Raw genomic sequence first — 15,839 nt, 5'->3', positions numbered from 1 at the left:
AACTCATGAATTCATAAAGTGCTAACCAAAGATCAAGATAAAAAAAATTAATTACATGGGACTGAGTGAACTGATGAGGATGATTATAATTTTTGTGACTTTCTGTTTGAATTAAAAAAAAAATTCCACAAGGACTCAGAGGCAAAAAACATACAAATCAATTTTCACTGTAAAGTAAAGGAGCTGTTACAGTGGAGGATTACTGGACTGAATGTCAATATTATGACATAGCATGAGTGTGTTTCGTGTTTGGTAATTGCAATCATTGTTGCTTTTGTTGTGGTCATCCAAAAAAAAAAATTGAGTAACACTGTTAAAACAGAACTCTGTCGATTTCTACTGAACAATTCCTCAGCACTTAAATGCATTAAAAGATTGATAGGATTGAAATAAAAATTATCCAGCCTTTTTCAGAAAACATTTTGTTTCTTTTGGCTTCACTTTGCACACAAAAATAGCTTCATCAGATCAACTTTATTGTCCCATAGCCTTAATTTGGTCACATCTTATGTAGTGGTGATTGTTACTAACAGTTAAAATGTGCTTCCACATGTATCATCTCTTTTCATAGTGAATAAGCACAATAAAGATTTTGTATCTGCAACAAAAACATTTGTCAAAAATGGCTATTATGTTTTGGCCTTTGGATCCTCTACTCACCTTGATCATACTTATTTAAGACATGTCTAGGCAGGTAGGCTTTAAATAACTTCTGTGAGCATCTGCTATTTCTATGAAGCAGGAATTAATTCAGTTCACCAATGTTGTACAACACACAGAACTTCTTTATAAATAACCTCTGTGTTAATGATGGTTTAGGAATGTGTCTTGTTTATGATGTCCATTTTTTCTACTCTTTAGTGTGTTCATTTATTCAGCATACATATGGAACTTTTTAAATGTGTGCACAGGTAGGCTCTTATTTTGTTCCCGGTGTAGCAGTGAATTGGTTTCAAATAACATATAATGGTGCCTACTATATGAAAGCACTATACACTGTGAAGAAGATAGTCCTTGTCTTTAGGAAGTTTATAGTACAGTGAAGGAGAGAACACAAATAGGAAAATGACTACATAACAAAGAAGAACATAATGGATGTATAAAGTAAGTTCTATTAGAGCACAGAAGGAAGAAGTTAGTTCCAGCTGAGTGCTTCAGGGGGAGGAAATGGTACTTGGGTTGCAACATGAAGAGTCATATTTCAATAGGAAGAAATAGCGGATAGTGGGAGGAGATGTGTGAGTCTATTCTAGGCAAGGGGAGCAGTGCACTGAGTAGCAGAAGTACACTCTAGGAATCTTCTCATAATCCCTCTACTCTTCTGGCTAATGGCCAAAGTGAGTAAAAACTTGGAAGCTAGGAAATACAGGGGCATATTCAGGGATTGGTAAAAGATGTGTTTTGGCTAGAGTATGAATTCTAAATAGGGGCAATATTGCCCCTGCTGGAGCAAAAATTGGTTCTTGGAGGGTAAAAACATCTTACTTTTTAAATGGAAAGTACGGATATACACCCAGTGTATAAACAGACAGTATACCTATGGCATTAAAATTTCATGAGAGGGACGATTAAGAAAAAAATAAAACCCTTAAAAGACACCTTGGGGGACAATAATTAAAAAGGTTGAAAAACCACTAAGGTAGGGCATAGGACATGGAAAGAGTAAATTAGGCTGAGCCCTGACTATGAATGCCATGCTGAAGAATCTGGACTCCACTGTGTAAGAATCTGGACTCCACTGTGTAAGGAGTCAACACAGGTTTTAAGGATGACAACGATAAAGTTGAAGCTGAATATTGGGATGACGATTCTGGCAGCAGTAGGTGAGAAAGAGTAGAGTGAGGATGGTAGCAAGGGGCACTGGTGGGTTGGAAAGCTGATGCAGGAGAAAGGGGAAGGAGGACCAGAAAAAAAGCAGTGGAATTGGGAATAGAAAAGAGGCTTGGAGTCCAAAGATATTGGCTGGACTTGGTAACTCATTAGATATGAGTTAAGAAAGAAAGAGGCACAAAGATGATGCAAGGTTTCAAGAGAAGTGTCTGAAAGGAGAGTAGTCTTTTTGATTATAGGAGAAGCATAGGGCTTGTAAAAAGATTAGGAGTTCCGTTTTAGACATAAAGAGTTTGAGGTACATGCAATTTATCCACATGGAGGTACTGAGTAAAAGTGAAAAATGTGGGGCCAGAAATTCTTGACACACGGATGGAGAAGTAGATTAGAAAGTCATCTGCTTAAAGATGATTGCCAAAATCCTGAGACTAGATAAGATGGCCAGAGCAAAGGGGAGACAGAAATAGAGGCTGTGTTCAGAACCTTGAATGACCGCCCTGGCCATCAGCACCCAGGCATGTTTCAGCCCTGCATTATGGCACAAAGGGGAATATGACTGAGAAATTTTTATATTGAAGTTTTATACTGAGAAATTTATAAAGCATTGGGGTTGCCCTGGAAACCACACAGGCACTTTCTGTGGGGTTATAAACTTAGTGCTTTTAAAGTAAAAATAATTCTCAACGGGTTGTTTTACAGGCTCCTTCAGCCAGCTCCAAGCAGCCATTTTCATCCTTAGTGTTTGGTAAACCTGACAACCTCCTGCCCAGCCTCCCAGCTAGAGAGATACTCATCAGTCTGCTTTTTAATAGTAGCAGCTGGATAGAGAGCAATGATCTTTTTTATTAACATCTTTATTAGAGTGTAATTGCTTTACATTGTTGTGTTAGTTGCTGCTGTATAACAAAGTGAATCAGCTATACGTATACATATATCCCCATATACCCTCCCTCTTGTGTCTTCCTCCCACTCTCCCTATCCCACTCCTCTAGAATCAGGAATATGTGAGAAAGGACATCACCTTCTACGTCAATCCCCAAACTGCCTACTTCTAAAGCCCCATCTTGATCTGACCCTGTTATCCCTCCAAACCTGCCCCAGTCGGTTGGTTTCATTATGGTCTCTGTCTGCTTAGACTCTCTCCTTGCCTTGTGCTCACCCACCTACTCTACTGTATTTATCTATATCCTGCTCATTTTAAGGCTTGGCTCAACTTTACTTCCTTTACACCTTCCCTATGCACCTACTCCAACTTACCCGCCCTACTTCCCAAAAAGCTTTTAGATCTATTAATCAGTCCCACACAGCTTAATGCCAACTTATTCACTATTTTTTCATGTATTTTAAATTTGGACTCTCTAATGAGATTGTAAACTTGTTGATTTTAAACCTTTTAAAGACAAGAGTTTCATTCTAAAGGCTCAGCTCACTTTGCATATGGACACTTTCCTGACCCTCTCCACGGGATTCATCCCTGCCTGATGACACACTCTCTCAAGCCTCACTCTACCCATACAGACCTTTACCATAGCACCTGGAACTAATTTTTATTTTTTTGGAATTTTATTTATTTTTTTATACAGCAGGCTCTTATTAGTTATCCACTTTATACGTATTAGTGTATATATGACAATCCCAATCTCCCAATTCATCACACCACACCACCCCCCTGCCGCTTTCCCCCCTTGGTGTCCATACATTTGTTTTCTACATCTGTGTCTCAATTTCGGCCCTGCAAAATGGTTCATCTGTCCCATTTTTCTAGGTTCCACATATATGCGTTAATATACGATATTTGTTTTTCTCTATCTGACTTACTTCACTCTGTATGACAGTCTGTAGAGCCGTCCACATCTCTAAAATGACTCAGTTTCGTTCTTTTTTATGGCTGAGTAATATTCCATTCTATATGTGTACCACATTTTCTTTATCCATTTGTCTGTCGATGGGAATTAGCTTGCTTCCATAAGCTGGCTATAGTAAATAGTGCTGCAATGAACATTGGGGTGTATGTGTCTTTTTGAATTATGGTTTTCTCTGGGTACATGCCCAGTATTGGGATTGCTGGGTCATATAGTAATTCCATTTTTAGTTTTTTAGAGAACCTCTACTGTTCTCCATAGTAGCTGTATCAATTTACATTCCCACCAACACTGTAGGAGGGTTCCCTTTTCTCCACACCCTATCCAGCATTTGTTGTTTGTAGATTTTCTGATGATGCCCATTCTGACTGTGCTGAGGTGATACCTCATTGTAGTTTTGATTTACATTTCTCTAATAATTAGTGATGTTGAGCAGCTTTTCATGTGCGTCTTGAGCATCTGTATGTCTTTGGAGAAATACCTATTTAGGTCTTCTGCCCATTTTAGGATTGGGTTGTTTGTTTTTTTAATATTGAGATGCATGAGCTGTTTATATATTTTGGAGATTAATTCTTTGTCCATTGATTTGTTTGCAAATATTTTCTCCCATTCTGAGGGTTGTCTTTTTGTCTTGTTTGTAGTTTCCTTTGCCTTGCAAAAGCTTTTAAGTTTCATTAAGTCCCATTTGCTTATTTCTGTTTTTATTTCCATTACTCTAGGAGGTGGATCAAAAACGATCTTGCTGTGATTTATGTCAAAGAGTGTTCTTCCTACGTTTTCTTCCAAGAGTTTTATAGTGTCTGGCCTTACATTTAGGTCTCGAATCCATTTTGAGTTTATTTTTGTGTATGGTGTTAGGGAGTGCTCTAATTTCATTCTTTTACATGTCCAGTTTTCCCAGCACCACTTATTGAAGAGACTGTCTTTTCTCCATTGTATATCCTTGCCTCCTTTGTCATAGGTTAGTTGACCATAGATGTGTGGGTTTATCCCTGGGTTTTCTGCCCTGTTCCATTGATCTATATTTCTGTTTTTGTGCCAATACGATTTATCTTGATTACTGTAGCTTTGTAGTATAGTCTGTAGTCAGGGAGTCTGATACCTCCAGCTCCGATTTTTGCCCACAGGACTGCTTTGGCTATTCTGGGTCCTTTCTGTCTCCATACAAATTTTAAGATTATTTCTTCTAGTTCTCTAAAAAATGACATTGGTAATTTGATAGGGATTGCCTTGAATCTGTACATTACTTTGGGTAGTATAGTCATTTTCACATTATTGATTCTTCCAATCCAAGAACATGGTATATCTCTAAATCTGTTTGTATCATCTTTAATTTCTTTCATCAGTGTCTTACAGTTTTCTGCATACAGGTCTTTTGTCTCCCTAGGTAGGATTCTTCCTAGGTATTTTATTCTTTTTGTTGCAATGGTAAATGGGAGTGTTTCCTTAATTTCTCTTTCAGATTTTTCATCATAAGTACATAGGAATGCAAGAGGTTTCTGTGTATTAATTTTGTATCCTGCAACTTTACCAAATTCACTGATTAGCTCTAGTAGTTTTCTGGTGGCATCTTTAGGATTCTCTATGTATAGTATCATGTCATCTGCAAACAGTGACAGTTTTACTTCTTCTTTTCCAATTTGTATTCCTTTTATTTCTTTTTCTTCTCTGATTGCCGTGGCTAGGACTTCCAAAACTATGTTGAATAATAGTGGTGAGAGTGGACATCCTTGTCTTCTCCTGATCTTTGAGGAAATGCTTTCAGGTTTTCACCATTGAGAATGATGCTTGCTGTGGGTTTGTCATATATGGCCTTTATTATGTTGAGGTAGTTTCCCTCTATGTCCACTTTCTGGAGATTTTTTTATCATAAAAGGTGTTGAATTTTGTCAAAAGTTTTTACTGCATCTATTGAGATGATCATATGGTTCTTCTTCAATTTGTTCATATGGTGTATCAGAGTGATTGATTTGCATATATTGAAGAATCCTTGCATCACTGGGAGAAATCCCAATTGGTCATGGTGTATGATCCTTTTAATGTGCTTCTGGATTCTGTTTGCTAGTATTTTGTCGAGGATTTTTGCATCTAATATTCATCAGTGGTATTGGTCTGTAATTTTCTTTTTTTGTAGCATATTTGTCTGGTTTTAGTATCAGGGTGATGGTGGCCTCATAGAATGAGTTTGGGAGTGTTCCTTCCTCTGCAATTTTTTGGAAGAGTTTGAGACGGATGGGTGTTATCTCGTCGATAAATGCTTGTTAGAATTCACCTGTGAAGCCATCTGGTCCTGGAGTTTTGTTTGTTGGAAGATTTTTGATCACAGTTTCAACTTCATTACTTGTGATTGGTCTGTTCATATTTTCTGTTTCTTCCTGGTTCAGTCTTGGAAGGTTATATTTTTCAAAGAATTTGTCCATTTATTTCCGTGTTGTCCATTTTATTGGCATAGAGTTGCTTGCAGTAGTCTCTTAGGATGCTTTGTATTTCTGTGGTGTCTGTTGTAACTTCTCCGTTTTAATTTCTAATTTAATTGATTTGAGTCTTCTCCCTCTTTTTCATGATGAGTCTGGCTAATGTTTTATCAATTTTGTTTATCTTCTCAAAGAACCAGTTTTTAATTTTATTGATCTTTGCTATTGTTTTCTTTGTTTCAATTTCATTTATTTCTGCTCTGACCTTTATAATTTCTTTCCTTCTACTAACTTTGGGTTTTGTTTGTTCTTCTTTCTCTAGTTCCTTTAGGTGTAAGGTTAGATTGTTTATTTGAGATTTTTCTTGTTTCATGAGGTAGGCTTGTACTGCTATAAACTTCCCTCTTAGGACTGCTTTTGCTGCATCCCATAGGTTTTGGATCATCGTGTTTTTGTTGTAATTTGTCTCTAGGTATTTTTTGATTTCCTCAGTGATCTCTTGGTTATTTAGTAATGTATTGTTTAGCCTCCATGTTTTTGTGTTTTTTACAGTTTTTTTCCCTGTAATTCATTTCTAATCTCTTAATGTAGTGGTCAGAAAAGATGTTTGATAGGATTTCAATTTTCTTAAATTTACTCAGGCTTGATTTGTGACCCAAGATGTGATCTATCCTGGAGAATGTTCGCTGTGTACTTGAGAAGAAAGTGTAATGTGCTCTTTTTAGATGGAATGTCCTATAAATATCAATTAAATCTATCTGGTCTATTGTGTCATTTAAATCTTGTGTTTCCTTCTTTATTAATTTTCTGTTTGGATGATCTGTCCATTGGTGTAAGTGAGGTGTTAAAGTCCCCCACTATTATTGTGTTACTGTCAATTTCCTCTTTTATAGCTGTTAGCAGTTGCCTTATTTTTTGTGGTTCTCCTATGTTGGGTGCATATATATTTGCAATTGTTATATCTTCTTCTTGGATTGGTCCCTTGATCATTATGTAGTGTCCTTCCTTGTCTCTGGTAATATTCTTTATTTTAAACTCTATTTTATCTTATATGAGTATTGCTGCTCCAGCTTTCTTTTGATTTCATCTGCATGGAATATCTTTTTCCATCCCCTCACTTTCAGTCTGTATGCGTCCCTAGCTCTGAAGTGGGTCTCTTGTAGACAGCATATATATGGGTCTTGTTTTTGTATCCATTCAGTGAGCCTGTATCTTTTGGTTGGAGCATTTAATCCACTTACATTTAAGGTAGTTATCGATATATATGTTCCTATGACCATTTTCTTAATTGTTATGGGTTTGTTTTTGTAGGTCCTTTTCTTCACTTGTGTTTCTCACTTAGAGAAGTTCCTTTAGCATTTGTTGTAGAGCTGGTTTGGCGGTGGTGAATTCTCTTAGCTTTTGCTTGTCTGTAAAGCTTTTGATTTCTCCATTGAGTCTGAATGAGATCCTTGCCAGGTAGAGTAATCTTGGTTGTAGGTTCTTCCCTTTCATCACTTTAAATATAGCATGCCACTCCCTCTGGTTTGTAGAGTTTCTGCTGAGAAATCAGCTGTTCACCTTATGGGAGATCCCTTGTATGTTATTTGTCATTTTTCCCTTGTTCCTTTCAATAATCTTTTTTTGTCTTTAATTTTTGTTAGTTTGATTTCTGTGTGTCTCAGCATGTTTCTCCTTGGGTTTCTCCTGCCTGGGACTCTCTGCCCTTCCTGGACTCTGGTGGCTATTTCCTTTCCCATGTTAGGAACGTTTTCGACTATAATCTCTTCAAATATTTCCTCAGGTCCTTTCTCTCTCTCTTCTCCTTCTGGGACCCCTAAAATGTGAACGTTGTTGCATTTAATGTTTTCCCAAGGTCTCTTAGGCTGTCTTCATTTCTTTTCATTCTTTTTCTTTATTCTGTTCTGCAGCAGTGAATTCCACCATTCTCTCTTCCAGGTCACTTACCTGTTCTTCTGCCTCAGTTATTTTGCTATTGATTCCTTCTAGTGTATTTTTCATTTCAGTTATTGTATTGTTCATCTCTGTTTGTTTGTTATTTAATCCTTCTAGGTGTTTGTTCTTTAATTCTTCTAGGTCTCTGTTAAACATTTCTTGCATCTTCTCGATCTTTTCCTCCATTCTTTTTCCGAGGTCCTGGATCATATTCACTATCATTATTCTGAATTCTTTTTCTGGAAGGATTCCTATCTCCACTTCATTTAGTTGTTTCTCTTGGGTTTTATTTTGTTCCTTCATCTGGTATATATCCCTCTTCCTTTTCATCTTGTCTATCTTTCTGTGAATGTGTTTTTTATTCCACAGGCTGCAGGATTGTAGTTCTTCTTGCTTCTGCTGTCTGTCCTCTGGTGGATAAGGCTATCTAAGAGGCTTGTGCAAGTTTCCTGATGGGAGGGACTGGTGGTGGGTAGAGGTGGGTATTGCTCTGGTAGGCAGAGCTCAGTAAAACTTTAATATGCTTGTCTGCTGATGGGTGGGGCTGGGTTCCTTCCCTGTTGGTTGTTTGGCCTGAGGCGACCCAACACTGGAGTCTACCCAGCTCTTGCTGGGGATAACGGTGGACTCTGGGAGGGCTCATGCCAAGGAGTACTTCTCAGAACTTCTGCTGACAGTGTCCTTGTACTCAGAGTGAGCCACAGCCTCCCACCCCCGCCTCTGCAGGAGACCCTTGCAAACTCATTCTATGAGGCCACCATCACCCTGATACCAAAACCAGACAAAAATGCTACCAAAAATGAAAATTACAGACCAATATCACTGACGAATATAGTTGCAAAAATCCTCGACAAAATACTAGCAAACAGAATCCAGAAGCACGTTAAAAGGATCATACACCATGACCAATTGGGATTTCTCCCAGTGATGCAAGGATTCTTCAATATACGCAAATCAATCACTCTGATACACCATATGAACAAATTGAAGAAGAACCATATGATCATCTCAATAGATGCAGTAAAAACTTTTGACAAAATTCAACACCTTTTATGATAAAAAAAAATCTCCAGAAAGTGGACATAGAGGGAAACTACCTCAACATAATAAAGGCCATATATGACAAACCCACAGCAAGCATCATTCTCAATGGTGAAAACCTGAAAGCATTTCCTCAAAGATCAGAGAAGACAAGGATGTCCACTCTCACCACTATTATTCAACATAGTTTTGGAAGTCCTAGCCACGGCAATCAGAGAAGAAAAAGAAATAAAAGGAATACAAATTGGAAAAGAAGAAGTAAAACTGTCACTGTTTGCAGATGACATGATACTATACATAGAGAATCCTAAAGATGCCACCAGAAAACTACTAGAGCTAATCAGTGAATTTGGTAAAGTTGCAGGATACAAAATTAATACACAGAAACCTCTTGCATTCCTATGTACTTATGATGAAAAATCTGAAAGAGAAATTAAGGAAACACTCCCATTTACCATTGCAACAAAAAGAATAAAATACCTAGGAAGAATCCTACCTAGGGAGACAAAAGACCTGTATGCAGAAAACTGTAAGACACTGATGAAAGAAATTAAAGATGATACAAACAGATTTAGAGATATACCATGTTCTTGGATTGGAAGAATCAATAATGTGAAAATGACTATACTACCCAAAGTAATGTACAGATTCAAGGCAATCCCTATCAAATTACCAATGTCATTTTTTAGAGAACTAGAAGAAATAATCTTAAAATTTGTATGGAGACAGAAAGGACCCAGAATAGCCAAAGCAGTCCTGTGGGCAAAAATCGGAGCTGGAGGTATCAGACTCCCTGACTACAGACTATACTACAAAGCTACAGTAATCAAGATAAATCGTATTGGCACAAAAACAGAAATATAGATCAATGGAACAGGGCAGAAAACCCAGGGATAAACCCACACATCTATGGTCAACTAACCTATGACAAAGGAGGCAAGGATATACAATGGAGAAAAGACAGTCTCTTCAATAAGTGGTGCTGGGAAAACTGGACATGTAAAAGAATGAAATTAGAGCACTCCCTAACACCATACACAAAAATAAACTCAAAATGGATTCGAGACCTAAATGTAAGGCCAGACACTATAAAACTCTTGGAAGAAAACGTAGGAAGAACACTCTTTGACATAAATCACAGCAAGATCGTTTTTGATCCACCTCCTAGAGTAATGGAAATAAAAACAGAAATAAGCAAATGGGACTTAATGAAACTTAAAAGCTTTTGCAAGGCAAAGGAAACTACAAACAAGACAAAAAGACAACCCTCAGAATGGGAGAAAATATTTGCAAACAAATCAATGGACAAAGAATTAATCTCCAAAATATATAAACAGCTCATGCATCTCAATATTAAAAAAACAAACAACCCAATCCTAAAATGGGCAGAAGACCTAAATAGGTATTTCTCCAAAGACATACAGATGCTCAAGACGCACATGAAAAGCTGCTCAACATCACTAATTATTAGAGAAATGTAAATCAAAACTACAATGAGGTATCACCTCAGCACAGTCAGAATGGGCATCATCAGAAAATCTACAAACAACAAATGCTGGATAGGGTGTGGAGAAAAGGGAACACTCTTGAACTGTTGGTGGGAATGTAAATTGATACAACCACTATGGAGAACAGTATGGACATTCCTTAAAAAACCTAAAAATAGAATTACCATATGACCCAGCAATCCCACTACTGGGCATATACCCAGAGAAAACCATAATTCAGAAAGAGTCATGGGGCTTCCCAGGTGGCCCAGTGGTTGAGAGTCCGCCTGCCGATGCAGGGGACACAGGTTCGTGCCCCGGTGCATGAGGATCCCACATGCTGCAGAGCGGCTGGTCCCGTGAGCCATGGCCGCTGAGCCTGCACATCCGGAGCCTGTGCTCCGCAACGGGAGAGGCCACAGCAGTGGGAGGTCTGTGTACCGCGCAAAACGAAAAAGAAAAAAAAAAAAAGAGTCTTGTACTCCAATGTTCATTGCAGCACTATTTACAATAGCCAGGTCATGGAAGCAACCTAAATGCCCATCGACAGATGAATGGATAAAGAAGATGTGGTACACATATACAATGGAATATTACTTTGCCATAAAAAGAACAAAATTGGGTCATTTGTAGAAACGTGGATAGATGTAGAGACTGTCATACAGAGTGAAGTAAATCAGAAAGAGAAAAACAAATATCATGTATTAATGCATATATGAGGAACCTAGAAAACTGGTCCAGATGAACCGGTTTGAAATTGAGACAGAGATCTAGAGAACAAATGTATGGACACCAAGGGGGAAAGTGGCCAGGGTGGTGGTGGTGCTGTAATGAATTGGGAGATTGGGATTGACATGTATACACTAATATGTATAAAATGGATAACTAATAAAACCTGCTGTGTGAAAAAAATGAATAAAATAAAATTCAAGAAAAAAAAAGAAACACTTCTTTGCATGTTTACCACTACACATAATGGTCATGAACTCTTGATAGCATCTGTGTACAAAGATGGAATTTATGAAACACACTGCTCTTTTATGATGGCATGCCCTTTATAGCATTTGCTGTGTGATGACTCAGTTCAATTATTCTACCACTTGTCTTTATTTGTACCACTTGTAAAACTTTCCCTAATTTATACATGAAGGCTCCACTTGGATTGAACACATCATTCATGTATTATATTTGCTTCTTGTGTTTTTTTTCTCATTGGCCTATAACAATCAAAGTTGTTCATAACTCCCTTGCATCACATTGCTTTCTACAAACAAATGAAAGTCTCAATGGATTGACCTCTCTAGGAAATGTCTTTTAATTTTGAACTATCTCTCCAAAAAAAGAAGTTTGACTTTGGTAAAAGAGTTAAACATGAGTACTACTTTGAACACATAGCTCACCATATAGTGGCCCTGGTGAGCAGAGGTAATTTTCACACTTAGAAATTAACACTATTATTTAGGGACATGGATTTTAAACTTATGCAGGGACACTGAAAGGGATATATCTCTGTGAAAGAAGGACTAGAAAAACTCTCCCCACTGTCTCAAGGAGATTCAAAGGGAATTTGTCAATGCTTAGGTCTTTAGGTATGAAAAAAAACAAACAAAAAAAACCAAATCAAAAATCCCAAGTTTTCTCCATGTATAGGTTTGGAACTTCCAGCATGGTCCAGGAAAAACTGCCCTGCACCCACTCCCGAAATGAAAAAGTTAATGTAAAAACTTGTCCCCATTGGTGATACCACTCAGCAGCCTGGGAAAAACAAAAATCAAATAAACAAATAAGCTACTTTGGAGAGTACTTCCAAATCCAAGTCTTCACTGAAAAAAATTCCCACTGAAGATAAACTCACTTTTTTTTTTTTTTTTTTTTTTTTTGCAGTATGCGGTTCTCTCACTGCTGTGGCCTCTCCCGTCACGGAGGACAGGCTCCGGACGCACAGGCTCAGCAGCCATGGCTCACGAGCCCAGCCGCTCCGCGGCATGTGGGATTCTCCCAGACCAGGGCACGAACCCACGTCCCCTGCATTGGCAGGCGGACTCCCAACCACTGCGCCACCAGGGAAACCCATATAAACTCACATTTTTAAAATTACAAAACAAAGGAGGAAACAATTCACCATGTGTGAAAGTTATCAGATTCAATAAACAGCGGATTGATACATTCTCAAAACGTCCCTCACCCAAACTTCAGCTTACAGCACTACAAAATACAAATGTTTAAAATAGTTTAAGAGATAAGAAAAAATAGAAGGCATAGGAAAATGATATACTATAAAAGGCAAGCTTTTGGGCTTCCCTGGTGGCGCAGTGGTTGAGAGTCCGCCTGCCGATGCAGGGGACACGGGTTCGTGCCCCGGTCTGGGAAGATCCCACGTGCCGCGGAGCGGCTGGGCCCGTGAGCCATGGCTGCTGAGCCTGCGCGTCCGGAGCCTGTGCTCTGCATGGGGAGAGGCCACAACAGTGAGAGGCCCGCCTACCGCAAAAAAAAAAAAAAAAAAAAGGCAAGCTTTAAGAAACAGAACTTCTAAAAATAAAAATTGAAAAATATAGTTGTAACTTGAAACCTTAATTCCCTAAATAGAGAATTCATGACCTAAGAGATAGATCTCAGGAAACGTATACAGTATGTGAATCTCAAAGGATTTATTTAAGAAATGGAGAGTGGGAGGGAGGGAGACACAAGAGGGAAGAGATATGGGAACATATGTATATGTATAACTGATTCACTTTGTTATAAAGCAGAAACTAACACACCATTGTAAAGCAATTATATTCCAATAAAAAAAAAAGAAATGGAAAACATGAAATAGAGTTTAAGAGACATGGAAGAAAAAAGGGAGATGTCCAACGTCTATCTAATAGGAATTTCCAAGGAGAGACTGGACAGTGAAAGGGAGGCAGTGTTTCAAAAGATAATGACTGAGAATTTTCTTGAAATAATGAAAGACATGAATGCTCAGGACAAAGAATTACAGAACACTTAAATAAAAGAAAATATTAAAACAACCAGGGATTAAAAAAAATTACACTAAAAGTGAACATTAGTTAAAATGACAATAGACTCCAACAGAACTGAACAAGTTCAGAGTTAATCGAATAGAAGTTTCAAATCTGTCAACTTAGAATTCTATCCCCAGCTAAATTATCATTCAGTTGGAAGGCTAAAATAAGGTAAAATAAATGTATTTTAAGACAAAAGTAAGAAAACTTACCACTCACAGATCCTTGCTAAAAGAGCTTCTAAAGGATTTACTCCAGGAAGAAGCAATTTGAATGGAGAAGAAAGGAACAGGGAGGAGTGAGGTTTGGGAGATCAATGAGAAGGACACAATAGTTTCTGACCTCTTGCCCCATTTCTTCCATCTCCTTCCCTTTCCAGAGGGTTTCTGCTTCCCTTCCTAATCTTGAAGTAGGATTACTTTGCCTTCTATCATATCCTCCCCAATTATGGAATTTTCTTCTAGTTTGTACCTTCTTCCCTGGGGCTTCCATCTGGCTTAGCATGAATGATAGTAGGGTACTGGGGAACATGATTAATTAGGAAAACAAAAATATAACCTGCTTAATATTTAAAAAAATATTAGCCTTATAGTGCTTATATTAATTTTTTAGACTATCTTTGAAATGAAAATACGAAATTTTAAAGACCTGTGTTCAAGGTTCCCAAGGGTTCAAGACCACCAGCTTGAAAGATCTGCTTGATAACATTTGCCTTCTTAACTCATGGGTGTTCTAATTTTTTCCTAGTAGCAGGCTCATTTTCATTGTGGTTATAGGCTTGTCCTAAGCAAACAAGCCAATGTATGTTCATTGTCTCATCAGAAAGTTTTTCATTTGAGGTGGGTCTTGTGTATTATAGATAATTTTCATGGTGTAACTGAGATTATTGTGAAAGACACACCTCAAGAATCGACACACTGCGTCTAGCATGCTTTCTGGGTGCAGGGTTTACATTGACATATAAATCCATGGAGGGCTCAGTTTCCATGTACTTCCTGTTCAGTAACATTATAAGTACAAATGTTCAAACAGCAGTGAAGTTGTTCTATGGCTAAATAGCAACTTTTACCCTTTAAGAATTGAGCAGCTCTCATTTGACTGGTTCTTTTAGATTCATTTGAAATGTTTGAGAAGAAGGACCTCACCTTTTGAATCTCTGCTTCCACTAAGCAGGGAAGGATAAAAATTGAAACTTAAATGACATTTAAGATTATGCGGTTTCAAAGTCTATGCTCTGTCCCTTGCCTTCTCCTTTTAAGTTGCTTTTGTTTTGACACAGTGGGTGGGGAACCGGCAATTCAACTTAATCCACAGTGAGCGATGAAACACTTATGTCAGTATAAAGAACTGGAAACTCTGTCATCTAGGTAAGACTTAAGGTAAGCTACCCAGTTGACAATACTTCAGTGTTTCCATACAAGCCTTTTTCTAAAAAGGCCACTTTTCATAATGTAGCATAGATTTCCTGGCCTGATCTGATAAAACATATTCAATGAGATCAATGTCATGCATGGTTCCTATCTTACAAAAAAGAAGACAGGCACAGAGAAATTAGGGGCAGCAATAGCACTGGTAAAGTGAATTCTCATCTATCTCATGGATAACCTGAAAGATCCTGGCCCATGGTTTCTCCTCCAGTGGTCCTGCTGAGGTGGTAGGTGAGGGCGTGTAGAGAGAGGACCAGTTCAGAAGGGGTCTCCCATGACATGTTGAGAAACTTGACCTTAACTCTGAGAGGATTACAGGAAGATGTAAAGGAATATTATTTCTTTTCAACTAAATAACTTTTTATTCATAAAACATATTGTTTTCATAAAAATGATACAGCTCATTATATTTAAAATATTCAGCAATATAGTTTTATTAGAGAGTGGATTGAATACATTCCTTTACCTTTAATCTCTCCTGAAATACTATTTAACATAGCTAAAAATCCACCAGGACAAAACAGACCAGTGTTAACTGGCTTAGCAGAAGCAAGAAAGGTAAAAACCTATGAAGTCAAGGAGGCCAAGAGGCAAGTTGCTTCACACTGCAGAACTGCAGAAAGCCTGGAATTGGAGGTGGTGGGTACCCTTTGTTGAAAGTCAATGTAAGAAAGAACCCAATTATTAATTTTAGGGGAAAGAGCAAGTTTTACCAGGAAGGTTAAACTCATGATTTATCTGTGAATTATATTTATATGGACATAATAGTGCAAACACAGAATATTGACCTAACAAAATTATATGCATAGTTAAAAGGGGAGCAGCTTTAAAGATCTTC

This window comes from Mesoplodon bidens (genome assembly GCF_964165515.1).
Source record: "Mesoplodon bidens genome assembly, chromosome: 7".
In the NCBI taxonomy this organism is placed as follows: domain Eukaryota; kingdom Metazoa; phylum Chordata; class Mammalia; order Artiodactyla; family Ziphiidae; genus Mesoplodon; species Mesoplodon bidens.
This window is presented reverse-complemented; position numbering follows the sequence as displayed.